Source organism: Lissotriton helveticus, chromosome 5_1, assembly GCF_964261635.1.
Source record: "Lissotriton helveticus chromosome 5_1, aLisHel1.1, whole genome shotgun sequence".
In the NCBI taxonomy this organism is placed as follows: Eukaryota; Metazoa; Chordata; class Amphibia; order Caudata; family Salamandridae; genus Lissotriton; species Lissotriton helveticus.
This window is the reverse complement of record NC_136065.1, coordinates 1,683,334,004-1,683,347,191: the sequence shown is the minus strand read 5'-3', so window position 1 is coordinate 1,683,347,191 and position 13,188 is coordinate 1,683,334,004. Positions and strand designations below refer to the sequence as shown.

Here is a 13,188-nt window from a genome sequence, read left to right as displayed (position 1 = left end):
TTCAGTCACCATGGGGTGGATTGACTTGGTGGAGTCCCACTGAGGATAGGAAGACTCTCTCAGGTTCCACTGAGATGAGAAAGCCATCTGTAGAACAGATTAGCACAGAAAGTCAATTTGGATTTCGAATTGGAATGAGAAGACTGACGTCTCATATGGAACAATATGGACAACAATATGGGACAATATGGAACAATATGGGACAACCTTTGGGGTCCCGTTTAGTTTGGGTAGATCTGTTGGGTGGAAGATGCTGAGGTGTCTTGCATAAGATTGGGAGACACTTTGAGGTATTGCTGGGAATGAGGATACCGGATGGAGAAGGGAAGACTATCCGAGGTCCCACTGGGAGTGGGAAAACCCTCTGGAACCTCCTATTAATCACAAGACAACAGTCAGGTTTCCTTGCGATTGGCAGATTATTTGAGAACTTAGTGGGATGGAAAGAAGCTTTGGGATGGATCATGGTTGTTTGGCCAGTGTCCTCTCTGTCCCAGTTGTATTGGAAAAATAATAAAGCTCCTGGTTCAATGGGAAAGTGATTGGAAGCTCTAGTTGGCTTGGAGTGCCATTATGGTCTTAGCTAGTTGGAGATGACATGGAGATGCCAGTGGTATGTGAAGATACTTCGATATCCTAGTTGGGTGGGAATGCTCTTAAATATCCTGACTGGTCAGACAGAATCTAACCGACGGTTGGAAATCTAACTGACGGTTGTAAAGGTGTTTGGCAAAATGTTAGATGGAACAGCACCATGTGGTTAATTTTAATCAAATAGGCCTAAAAGTTTACTTGAAGAAAACTATTAGTTTAAAAGAGCAAAACAATTAGTATGATTTAATTAAAAAACTAAGTCACTTGTCACTTAGATGCTTAGGGAAGTGGGATCGATTAGCAAAATTGGAGTGAGGAATGAGAATAGGAAGTTGAGTGAAATGCAAGTCCTATCCAATTAAATCAACTAAATTATACTTTCAGTTTAGCAGCAAAATTTCAAAGTAATTGAACCGCAAGAGTTACAATGCAGGGAATTACAATATGAACAACATTGATTTGCGGTAATAACATTGAGTCTCATGGGCTATTCTCCTTCATCCAGTTAAATTTCCAGTTTGGGTATAAGTTTTGGTTATTAGGTGTCAGTTACATCTTGACTGGTTTTGTTGATTCCAGGTTTTGTGCTGATTTGTGTGGGTTCGCTCAAGTTAGTTGTGTGTTAGCTCACAAAAGGGTTTTGATCCGCCCTGGTTGTGGTCCTGGTTCATATAGTTGGGCTCTGGTTAGGTGTGTGATGGCGCAGAATTTCATGGGACCCATGTTTGTCCTGAATCCTGTTGGGCTCTGGCTTCTATGGGTATCTTCTGGTTACGTGATGATTGGCTCCAGATTGGTTTGACTGACCCCAGTTTTGGTCTTGATTTACAGGGATGATGAGTCCTGATTGTATTATGTTATGTGTATAGCATTACTACTCCTGTATGGGGCATTTAGGCAATTTCACAGATAGAGCCACACTGTGTATGTGGGAAGTATTTTAATATTGTGCGTAACGACCACCAGAGTGAGTTTATTTTGCTATCGGAGGCAACGCCTCGCGGTGTGATGGGTGAAGGTACGTGTGAGATAGGAGCACAATTAAAACTGCTACACAGGCTACAATTTATTGGCAGCTACACAGCATCAAGCTAGCCACAAAAGAAGGGGTAATCGCGAAGGCCCAATCCAATGGGCAACAGGCGCCAGGCAGAATTGCTGTTAAATGAGTAAAAGGTTGGCAGAGGGGAAAAATGGGAATGACAATAGGGCAATAATGGAAACTGATGATAGGAGCAGTAGCATCCTGAGTGTTCGCATTCCCTGCATGTCTGAGCTTGTACCTGGAATACTGAGAGTGAATGATGTAATAGAATGATGTTGGGTGATCTTCTGTGGGAGCTAGGAAATAAGCACAATTGGTGGGAGAATGGAGTCCTGACAGGACTTACCTGCCATTGCTGCAACCTAGGGGCCTAACATGGAATAAAGAACTTACCTGCAACCCAAGTAGCTCCAGACTCTTGCGTAACGACCTTACACTCTTAACAACTACACAAATGTATTTTATTATTCTTTGTTAAAGGGAGGTATAATGCCAACTGTCGAATAGGCCTAGGTGAAAGGTACTTCATTTCCTTAGCAGAAATAAAGTGGAATGCCCAAAAAGGTATGCGTTATCACGAGAAATGATAGCTTTAGTATATTGCACTATTTTTAAGTGTGAAAAGAATCCCCACATCCATTTTTGACACGAGGATACATTTTGCAATTTAAACAAGTGCAAAATTGTACGTAATGCAAACCGCAATCACACCTGGTTTGTTCGCTTTCTTCCCATGCTCCAAATATCGGATTATATCCAAATGAAGTCTCTATTACTTTCTGTGGCATTGTGGGTTACATTTGTATCTTGAAATGTTGCTAATTATGCAGAATTACGCTGCTGTGAATGAAATTTCGCCCGGCCCTACGTGCTGATCAGATACACCCCATGAAGGAGGAAGGACGTGGAGATCAAGCAAGGCTGGCCTGCATGATCAGAACGTACACAAGCTTTAAAAAAAGTCCACATTCCACCTACTCCTGCTAACCAAAGGAAGACAAAATGTTGAGCTGGGGTTCACACTGTTGCAGGGATTCTGCACATACACAGAACTATGCACAGCAATATGGGACCTCGGTGTATAGGAGCTAAGCCTTCCCACCACCCTAGTGCCCACGAACCCAGGACCGACTAGCTATAGTGTCTCACTAGCTCTCCTACACATTCATGAAGAAGCAAATGATTTGACACCCCCAGAACACAACACTCTCAGGAATCCTGGTACCGACACACCTTTTCGTACTCTCTCGTACATGTCCACAATAACAACTAACCGAAACACGAATATAGTTTAAAATGTTTATTTTACCTATCAGGCTCTAAAACGCAGTATACGAGCCACAACCAGCAGCAAAATGCTCAAACCTAACATTGTTAGCATTGCAGCAAGGCCATATATCATAAAGGGAGATGTCATCATATAAAGACAGTGGATAAAGGACTATAAGGCCTAACCACCCTACCCTTGGTAAGAAGAAGCCTTATTATATAATAGAAGATCTCTGGGCTTTGTCAGCAGACCCCATACCTTATTCGCTAGATGATATAACTACATTATTATTATTATTATTATTATATTTAAGCCTATAAAGCGCACAGCTACCTGGAGGTTTACCGGCGCTAAGGACCAATTGAGGGGGAGAGCGGGCTGAAAAACAGAGGCAAAGTTATTGGTTAAATAACCAGGTCTTGACTTCTCTGCGAAACTTGAGGTAACAGGGTTCGGTGCGCAGAGGAGGTGGAAGAGAGTTCCAGAGGGAGGGAGCCAGGACGGAAAAGGAGCGACCACCCATCCTGGCTCTCCTAACTCTGGGAACTTGAAACCTGTATTGATTGGAAGATCGAAGAGTGCGGGCAGGGCAGTATCGATGCACTAAAGTACTAAGGTAGGATGGAGCCTGGCCTGTATTTATCCTGTACATGTAGCAGAGAGCCTTAAATTTCGTGCGATTTTCGATGCGTAACCAATGCAGTTTACGAAGAGAGTTGGAGGTGGGGGATAGGTGGGGTAGTTTACAGAGCAGTCGAGCCGCCATGTTTTGGACTGTCTGTAATTTACGGGTCACCTCTTTGCACGCCCCCAGGAGAAGAATATTGCCGTAGTCCAGTCTAGAGGTGATTAAGGCCTGGACTACGGTTTTCTGGGTCTCCTGAGGGAGCATCCAAATGATCTTACGGAGCCACTTGATGATGGTAATGCAGGTGGAGGAGGTTTTTACCACGTGATGTTTCATAGAGAGTTGATCATCAAAAGTGATGCCCAGATTACGAGCTGTTTTAGATGGAACAGGGAGCGTACCCATTTGTGTGGGCCAATGCTGGGGTCCCCACAGGGAAGTATTCTTACCAAATAGAAGGAGCTCCGTTTTCCCCCGTTTAACTTAAGTTTGTTATCATGCATCCACTTGACAATGTTATTAAGGCCAACACAGAGGGAAGAGGGAGTGGAGTGAGAGCCGGTTGAAAGAGAGTAAATGATCTGTGTATCATCGGCGTATGAGTAGATGGTTAGCCCCGCTTGTTCCGCAATGTGAGCCAGAGAACTGACATACAAATTGAAAAGTAAGGGGCTTAAAATAGAGCCCTGGGGAACACCATGCGCCGATTTAAAGGTCTGGGAGACAGAGGAGGGGGAGAAGACTTGAAAGGTCCGGTCTGAAAGAAAACTAATAAGCCAATTAAGGGCTGAGCCGGTGATGCCTGATGATCTGAGGGCATTGATGAGGATGGGGTGGGAGACCGTATCAAAAGAGGCACTCAAGTCGAGTAAAATGAGTGCCACGGTCTCCCCCCCCATCCACTCGGCAACGAATAGTTTCTGAGACCCCCAGCAAGGTAGATTCTGTCGAAAAACCGGATCTAAAACCCGACTGAGATGGGTGAAGGATATTATTGGATTCAACATGCCGGGTGAGTTGTTTGATAACGTTTCTCCAATATTTTTGAAAAGACGGGGAGAAGAGAAATGGGACGGAAATTAGATGGGTTGTTGGGGTCTGCGTTAGCCTTTTTTAGTAGTGGCATAATCATGGCATGTTTCCAAGTGGAGGGAACCTTGGCTTCTCTAAGGGAGAAATTAAGTAGATTCAAAATAAGGTTACGAGAGGGGGTATCTAGAATTTTTTATATTTGAGGGGGAAGTGGGGGAAGTGGGTCCAGTGGAGAGCCAGATTTGATGTTGCTAATGATATTTATGAGCGTAGAACTGTTGAGAAGGTCCCAGGTACAGATTTGCTGGGCGAGTGGAATATGGATTTCCTCTGAGACTTCGGGTTCAAAAGAAGTCACAGGATCAAGCCTGTTAGGAGGGCTAGTCTGTTGCAAAAAAGTGGAAAACTTGTCCGCAGAGGCTTCAGGGACACATTGGTTAGCAGGATCAGGTAGTGTTGGGGGAGGGGGGAGGGGGGTCGGCTTGTCAAAATCAGCATAGATTACGTCAATTTTAGAAATAAAAAATTCAGCCAAGGAATTGCATTGAGAGGCGTCTAGGCAGGGCGCTTTGGGCTGACATGCTGCTCCCGATAATTCTTGTACCACCTTAAAGAGTGCCTTGGGGCGATTTTGTGCCTCCAGTATGGTAATATTGACATATTCTCTTTTGGCGGTTTTACAAAGTGTATGGTAATTATTTAAGGCGGTCTTGTAGATTTGCTTAGAGCCTGTGTCGTAAAGTATGCGCCATTTGCGCTCAAGGTTCTTACATAAGGTTTTTTCTTTTTTCAGTACGTCTGTGAACCAGGGCGCGGGGGGGTGATGCTGGTTGTGCTTTTTCTTTTGCTGGGGTAGACATACGTTAACAGCTTCAGTTAACCAACTGTTAATAAAAGCCTCTGCTTTAATGTTGGTGACTTCGGTGAGGGGCTTGGTGTTCTCAAGGCAAGCGTTAAATTTTATAGGATCCAGTTTTTTCCAGTTTCTGGAAGGTCTAAGTTCTGTGGAGGTCAAGGGGAAGTTGGGCAGGCAGCTAATAGTGACAGAGAAGGTCACCAAGTAGTGGTCTGACCATAAAATGGGTAAAGATGGGCTACACACAATGGATTCAAGATTGGAAAGGATGGGATCAAGGAGGTACCCGGCATTATGGGTGGGGCCGAAATTGTGTAAAATAATATTAAGAGCTGCGAGGTCCTGAAGGAGGTTCAACCTAGTCGAACAAGATGGATCATTAAAATGCAAATTAAGATCACCGATAATCGTGAAATTCGTGGAGTCCTGGAGTAGAGGGGCAATAAACTCAGGAAGGGCAGTGGCCCATGAGCTGGCTGGGCCCGGCGAGCGGTAGATGAGCATCCCAGAAAGGGTGAAATTAGGGGATAACAGAAGTTTAAAGTAACCTACTTCGCTGTTTGGTATGTCAAGGTCCTCCCATTTACAGGAGTATAATCTGTTGAAAATTATGGCAATGCCACCACCTTCTTTCCCCACTCTGTTTTTTCCTGTATACGTGTAGTTGTCGGGGAGAGCGGAAGCAATGTCCGGGCCAGAATAATCTTTCAGCCAGGTCTCTGTAAGAAATAGAGCCGCTGGTTGCAAAGAGATAAGAAGATCAAAAATGTCTCTCTTGTGTTTCACTAAAGACCTGCAGTTTAGGCTGATAAACGTATACACTTGGGGGGGCTTTGTGTGTGTAGGCCGAGATTGAGAGGGAGGGAAATTACAAGTCGCTATATTCGTTAGGGAGGGGAGGGAGGAGAGGGAGAGATTGCAGTCAGAACAAGTGATGAGAGCCAGGTGACAATTCAGGGGCAGGCTGTGTAAGCAATGTGCCGGTCTGACGCTAAGGAGGACCTCTCTAGAGTACGTAGTAGAAGAGTGAAGAGATGAAGTATCAAGGGGCATGGCCCCTGGTCCCGGCCCGTCGCAGACGGGCTTGCCTTAGGCGTGCAAACGGCGTGCCCACTGCGCTCGTCCGCTGCGCGTCCTGAAAATGCACATATTTTATATGTGAAGGAGCGACAGCAAGGGGGGGCGTGGCCTCGAAAAGGGGCGTGGCCTGCGGGTTCGCCGGTGATGGCAGCGGGGTGTTTTGTTTGTTTTGTGATCCCGTGGCAGCGCTAAAATCAGCTGCACGGGCAAGGCAGGAGCGTGCTAGGGCCCCGAAACGAAGTGAAATGAGGAGATCAGGTAGGTTTAAAATACACCACACTAAATTGTGACACTCAAATTTTAAAAACAAATGATCGTGCTCCTGGTTTTCCGCCTCAGGAGATTGGTCTGCATAGGAACTGCATGGCTCTTCTCCCTGGAAAGCTACCTCCCCAAGCGTGTGTTACCTGAACATGCATCCCCATAATATCAAAGCACGAGTTTCCAGCAGCTGCGGTATTAGCATGTTTTGTTTAGGTGCTAGGGACTGACCAGAACAGAATAAGGGGCATTGTTTATCGACGTTGCTCACAATGTTCAGACTAAACTCCTGGAACAGGCAGAGAATGGACAAAGCAGACTGTTCTCATGTGAAAGGTATAAGCAGATTCTTGCAAAAATAAAGCCATGTTGTAACATGTGCAAAAGCAGCATCATGGTTGCTGGGCTCATGCTAACTCAGTGATGTCGACAATGTCCCTATCAGCCAGGTGATAACACCCAAAGCCTGGCAAGCCCTAGTTGGGTCATGGTTCAGACCCTAGCCATATTGGCACATTTTACATGTGCAGGCGACATATGAAGCACTAGGTAGGCTGTTCCTCTGACAGGAAAATGTCCCTTGATTGTTCTAGATGGGCTTTAGTCGGGACGTGATTGTGTTCAAGTTAGGTTTTTGTTGGCTTCAGATTGGATTCGCTGTGCACAGGTTTGGGCTAGAATGGATTCCTAAAGGTGGGTTTGAATTGGGTGAAGGTTGGCCCTGTGAGGAGCCCTCCCTGCTGCATCTTGTGGCACAAGCAGCCGACGCGGGCTCCGCTCTGTGCGCGTGCCCCACCTCCAGGGGTTTATTTTCAGATGGCAACGCTGCATTGCCGACTCCGTCTTCTCGTAGATTAAATTGTTTGCTGTAAAATATGGAGAAAGGCAGAGGAAAATGGAAGTGGAGAGATGGTGGATTGGGTGTGGAGGGGTGGATGCAACTAACTCTCCTCACACACCCTCCCCTCCTCCTCAGCGCTGCTTCTTAGCTTCTGTTATTAAATGTTTCTTTAACATTTCACGTTATTAATTATTAGCATGATTGTTTGTGATTACTATACATAACAGCCTTTTGATATGATACTCATCATAATTATCTTTATTAATTTTTTGATGTTTTAGTTAATATTATAGTTGTTTAGAACACGCAGACCCGTTAAAGTATAGGAGAGGATGTGATGAAAAATTACTAATGTGGAAGAGTAACGCATTGCACAAGAAATTACGTTGAAATCTTTTTATTGTGAGAATAGGTATTTTTAGAGAGAAAAATATAAAAAGAAGAGAAACAATACAAATACACTCGCCTACTTCCAACGGCTGGTGAGGAGACAGTAAGAAATTCTGTAATAATAAGGAACACAAGAATAGGAGTGGTGACCCAAGAAACAAAAGGTAAGAAGGGGAGCAATCTGGGGGGAGAGAGTCAGAAGGGCCTCCTCCGTCGTGTTAAGAGGTGCCTAACATTGGGGTCCTCTGTTGAGTAGCACCAGTATGAACTGCACCCAAGACTTAAGTATTTGGGGCCTGTTCCTTGGTTGGAGCCTCTTCTGGTATTAACCGGAGTATTCGGACATGTCAGCTGCCTGAATTCCCCACTAAGGTAGCCAATGCAGGATCCCCACATCTTATCAAATCGTGATAGTTGGTTTTCTGCTACTGCTGTGAGCTTTTCCATAGGTCTCACATATTATAAAGCCAATCCATGTGTTGTGATATTGCGTCCATGCCCCATCGTCCCAACAGGGTTTGTAGCTGCACATAGAGCTAGTGTGATTGCCCATCCCTTCAGAGAACTGAGAGGGAATGTTAAAGGGTTGGGGAGGCCCAAGAGAATATAACTCTGGAACCTGGGGAGTTCAGTATCAAAGATTTCTTCTACTGCATCTAAAATTTCCTGCCAATAAACCTGTATTTTGGGGCATTGCCACAGGAGTTGCGTCAAAGTCCCCGTGCCTCCACACCCTCTCCAGCATTTGGGGCTCCTCCTCACTTCCAATGCGCAGTACGCTTGGGTGTATAGTACCAATAGTGAACTATTTGTAATCAAGTGTGGCAGACCTTGCCGCTGTGTTTGCCCGTTTCTGCATGTCTAACCATTCTTTCTGTGTGAACTGTCTACCACACTCTTTCTTCCATCTCTTCTGTGCTTTTGTTTTATTTTGTGATTGTGATGTGTTCAGGAAAATGTATATATCTGATATCAGTTTTTTATCTGTGTGTATGGCGATTAGCCATTTTTCAAAGGGTAGCAGTGGTCTGCTCGCGTAGAGTTTCATGTCTGGTTGGGTGACCCAGTGACGAATAGTTGTGTATTGCTATTGTGCCGATGAAGGCATCCCATGTCCTTTTGCTGGAATGACATAATACTCGAATGATTAAATAGATCACTCGCTCTCTTACAGTTTGCCTGCTGCCCTGGCATATACTCCGAACCATGCAGTGCCGGTGGGAAGTCTGGGTTTCCTGGAATGGGGGTCATGAGGGAAATTCTCTAGGATAATTTCTTCGGGGTCGCTACTGCATCCCAGACACTGACCGTAATACGAAGTACCCGGGAAGAGGTATACTACCTGCGGCTGGTGCGGCTTTGTGAGCCAGGGAATCTTCCATATGTGAATGCCCGTGATGGCCTGATTGACGAAGCACCAGTGCTTCTCCGTGGTGGGCCTGTCCCACTCCACCATACACCGGAGCTGGGCTGTTTGGAAGTAATGTTTAAGGTTAGGAAATCCCAGTCCGCCACATGTAGGTGGCAGGTATGTCAGGCGTTTAGCAATGCGCACCCTTTTCCCAGCCTATATATAGTGGTCTATCAGATGTTGTAGTTTAGGTATAACTTGGAGTGGGGGGGGGGGGGGGGGGCAGGGTTTGCATGACAGACAATATCTTGGGGAGAAGAGTCCTTTTTATAGCCACTAATCTCCCCAGCCAGGACAGCGTGTGGTCTTTCCATTTTTCCACTTCTGCGCGTGCATCTGCTAATAGGCGGCAATAGTTGTTTTCTGCCGTTTGTCTAACCATAGGGTGTATGTGAAGGCCCAAATAGGTCACCCCTGCGTAGCCCATGGATAGGGGTAAATATTCCGCATTTATTCTACATCGGGGGCGGAGTCGTGAGGTTCATTAGGTGTGACTTTTGTGCATTGAACTTAAAACCTGATACTACACTGAATGCTTCCACCTCTAAAACAAGCTTTGATAGAGAGGGAGCCCGCCATTATCTCCATCACGTCATCTACATATAGTGCCAGTTTATTGTCTCTACCTCCCATCCTCACTCCCACTATTCCTGTGTTTGCCCTTATTCGCTCCGCAAGCAGCTCAATATATAGTGCAAATAAGAGCAGGGACAGGGGACAGCCCTGCGGGGTTCCTTATTCAATACCAAAGGGCTGAGATATTGTCCGTTCACCCGCACGCTTGCCTGGGGCTTTGTGTAACCAGCTAAGACCCATCTTATAAACCTAGTTCCTAAGCCCACAGCCCGGAGTACCACCTCTAGGTATGGCCAGTGCACTCAATTGAATGCCTTTTCCGCATCCATAGAAAACAAGAGTCTGGCGTTTTAGTTCTTTGGACCTTATCTATAGATGGCATAGTCTCTAAGTGTTGTTGCTGCAGTTACGCTCTGGAATAAATCCAGCCTGATCTGGGTCAATAGGGCTCTGCATCATTGGAGCCAAGCGCGTGGCGAGAATTGAAGTAAAAATCTTTGCATCTACGTTAAGTAATGAGATGGGTATATATGCTGCGCATTGAGTTGGGGTCCTTGCCCTGCTTGGGAAGGACCCCAATGGTAGCTAATCTCATTGCCAACACAGGGCGAACACCTTGTAAAATTCTGGTGGCTATCCATTATGTACTGGTGCCTTCCCTGCTAGTAGGCGGGTTATCACAGTGAGTACCTCATTGATATGTATGTCTTTCTCTAAGGCAAGGGCATTTTGGTAATCCAGTCTATCAGTTGGGGCGAGATTCAGGTAGGTTACTATGTCTTTCGTGTTCCTTTGCTGTATATAATTTTTTATAAAAGTGCTGGAATGCCTGTGCTATTTGTTCATCCTTTTCGAGCATAACCCCTTGGGCATTTATGATTGTGGACACCCTCTGATTATTCGTCTGGGCTCAAAGTCTCTATGCCAGAAGGGCGGACCTCCCAAAGGTGCTTGACGCCTGTAACTCCCACTTTCCAAGGGTGGTAGGGAAAACTTTAACCAATCTTATATACGCAGATGACGTAGTTCTGCTCAGTCATACTCACGTCGGTCTTCACGTCTACTGACGGAAATGCAGAAATACGCCACAGAAAACAACCTAAAAATAAACCTGAGCAAGACAAGGACAATGTCAATAAATAACAAAAAGAAACCCACAGAGGAACTGGTTCCTCGGCGGCATTACAATTGACCCAGCTTGTGAATACAAGCATCTAGGAGTTGCATTCAACAAGGAAGGGTCGTTTTGATGCCAGAAGGAGGAAATGAGAAGGAAAGATCTATTGACCGCCACAACGATGAAAAACCTTGCAAACCAACAGATGAGACCGACTTTGACCCGGTTACTGAAGGTAGTTCAGGCCAAACTGCTTCCCTCGATCCCTTATGGTAGCGAGACGCTGCGGGAAAGAGACACTAAAGAGCTGGATAGCACGCAGGTTGAAGCTTATAGAACTATGTTCTGCCTCCCGCTTTAATACATCACTACAAACTCGCTAAACGCTGTGGCACGACATAGAACACAGGGAGTTCTCTCAGGCAAGAAACCACATTCAGTTAGCCTTGGAATCCACCAAACTCTCTGATCTTTGGGATGCACAACTCGGCCACCCCAACTTCAAAAAATTAGTCTGGAAAAACATTAAAATCAATCTCCTTATTGGAGGACAAGGCAAGCTTCTTGAAAAGATCTCATGCCTGGATGACCCTCAACTCCTACAAATCATTCATCCCACAATCATACTTTAACTAGGGCTATCCCATAGCAATAAAATGAACTTTTTAAGGTACAGACAGGGGATTCTTCCATGCACCCAGCATCTACCACCATGGCTGAGGACAAATGGACAAAATACTTGCAGGCTGTGTAACATCAACAATGGCGACATCCTTCATGTAATCTGCCTATGCAAAGAACTGCACCAAGCACGGCAACAGTTCCTTAAAGAACCATTTAAACAGAAAGGCATCCGCACCAGAAGGCAAGCGGTGCTGGCCTGCCTAAACCCAACAAATATCCAACTAAACTGCAGACTGGTAAAATTTCTGACGGTGGCTGACCGAAAAGTGCTAAAAATATTGGAAAATGCTCACAAAGCCCGCCGCCTCAAGCTGACCGCCAGACGGGTAAAAGGACTTAGCAGAACCTTATTAAGGATACCTATCAGCAGCAGAGGGACAAATCTTTCAACAAGCAGAGTTCATTCGGAAGATGCGACAAATAGGAATGCTGGGCTGGAGTAAGGAAAATCTGGGAGACACACATTCCAGCATCCAGTGAATCAATGACTTTCCATAATTAGCACAATTGTACTATGATCTTAAACTGTAATTAATTTTTACTCTTTGGCTTTTTTATTGGTTTTAAACATGGATGTTTTAGGAATTTTGTAATGGTGTTATTGTAATGGTTTTAATTAACTGTGCAAAAATAAAATAAACTTGTAAACTTGTAAACTGTGGCATCCCAGGTGGTTTTGCAGGCCTGCGAGCTCTATGCGTGCGGTTCAGAACGATATCTTGCGGAGCCAACATAGGGGCCAATAGTGACAAGAAAGCAATGGAACAATATCCTTACTTTTAAGGCGGCCACAGGTATGTTCTAGTGTGTGCCCTCAGGAAGCGGGTAATGCTCATTGAAGAAGCATCTAGTGTTTCTTCTTAAGTTGTAGGAGAGTCAGGGCACTTCTAATGTTAATGGGAACATTGTTCCAGGACCTGCGTGCAGGCGAAGACAACCTGATTTCTGTATTTTCTCCTTCTTGCCTCTCCACTCCCAAAGCCTGGTGAGGTGCTGTCATCCAGAAATGGTTATATCCTTGGTGAGGTATGTAAGTGTATTGTTTCTGATGGCCTTGTATGGAGAAATCGCCTTTACAATGACGGCTGAGCCCCGCATGCCATTATGATGCAGGCTTTCAACACATGCATCTTTACCGCACCTGCCTTTATGCCTTTAGGGTGGGTATGGGTTTTTGGGTTGGCAAGGGTATTTTTAGGGTTTAGGATGAGTATGGGTTTTTTAGTGTGGCAAGGGTATTTTTAGGATTTAGGGTGGTTATGGGTTTTTGGGTGGCAAGGGTAATTTTAGGGTTTAAGGTGGATGTGGGTTTTGGGTGGCAAGGGTAGTTTTAGGATTTGTGTGGGTATATGGGAGGTAAGGGTCTGTGTGTGTTTGTGTGTGTATCTATATATATATATATA

At 45.2% G+C, this 13,188-nt stretch overlaps 1 protein-coding gene across 1 annotated transcript in view; it reads left to right on the top strand.

Annotated features, from left to right (window-relative positions):
- THTPA (thiamine triphosphatase) overlaps window positions 1–13,188 on the top strand; it is a gene marked incomplete at its 5' end in the record, with an annotated part of 143,953 nt that overhangs the window by 46,948 nt on the left and 83,817 nt on the right. The window lies entirely within an intron of this gene.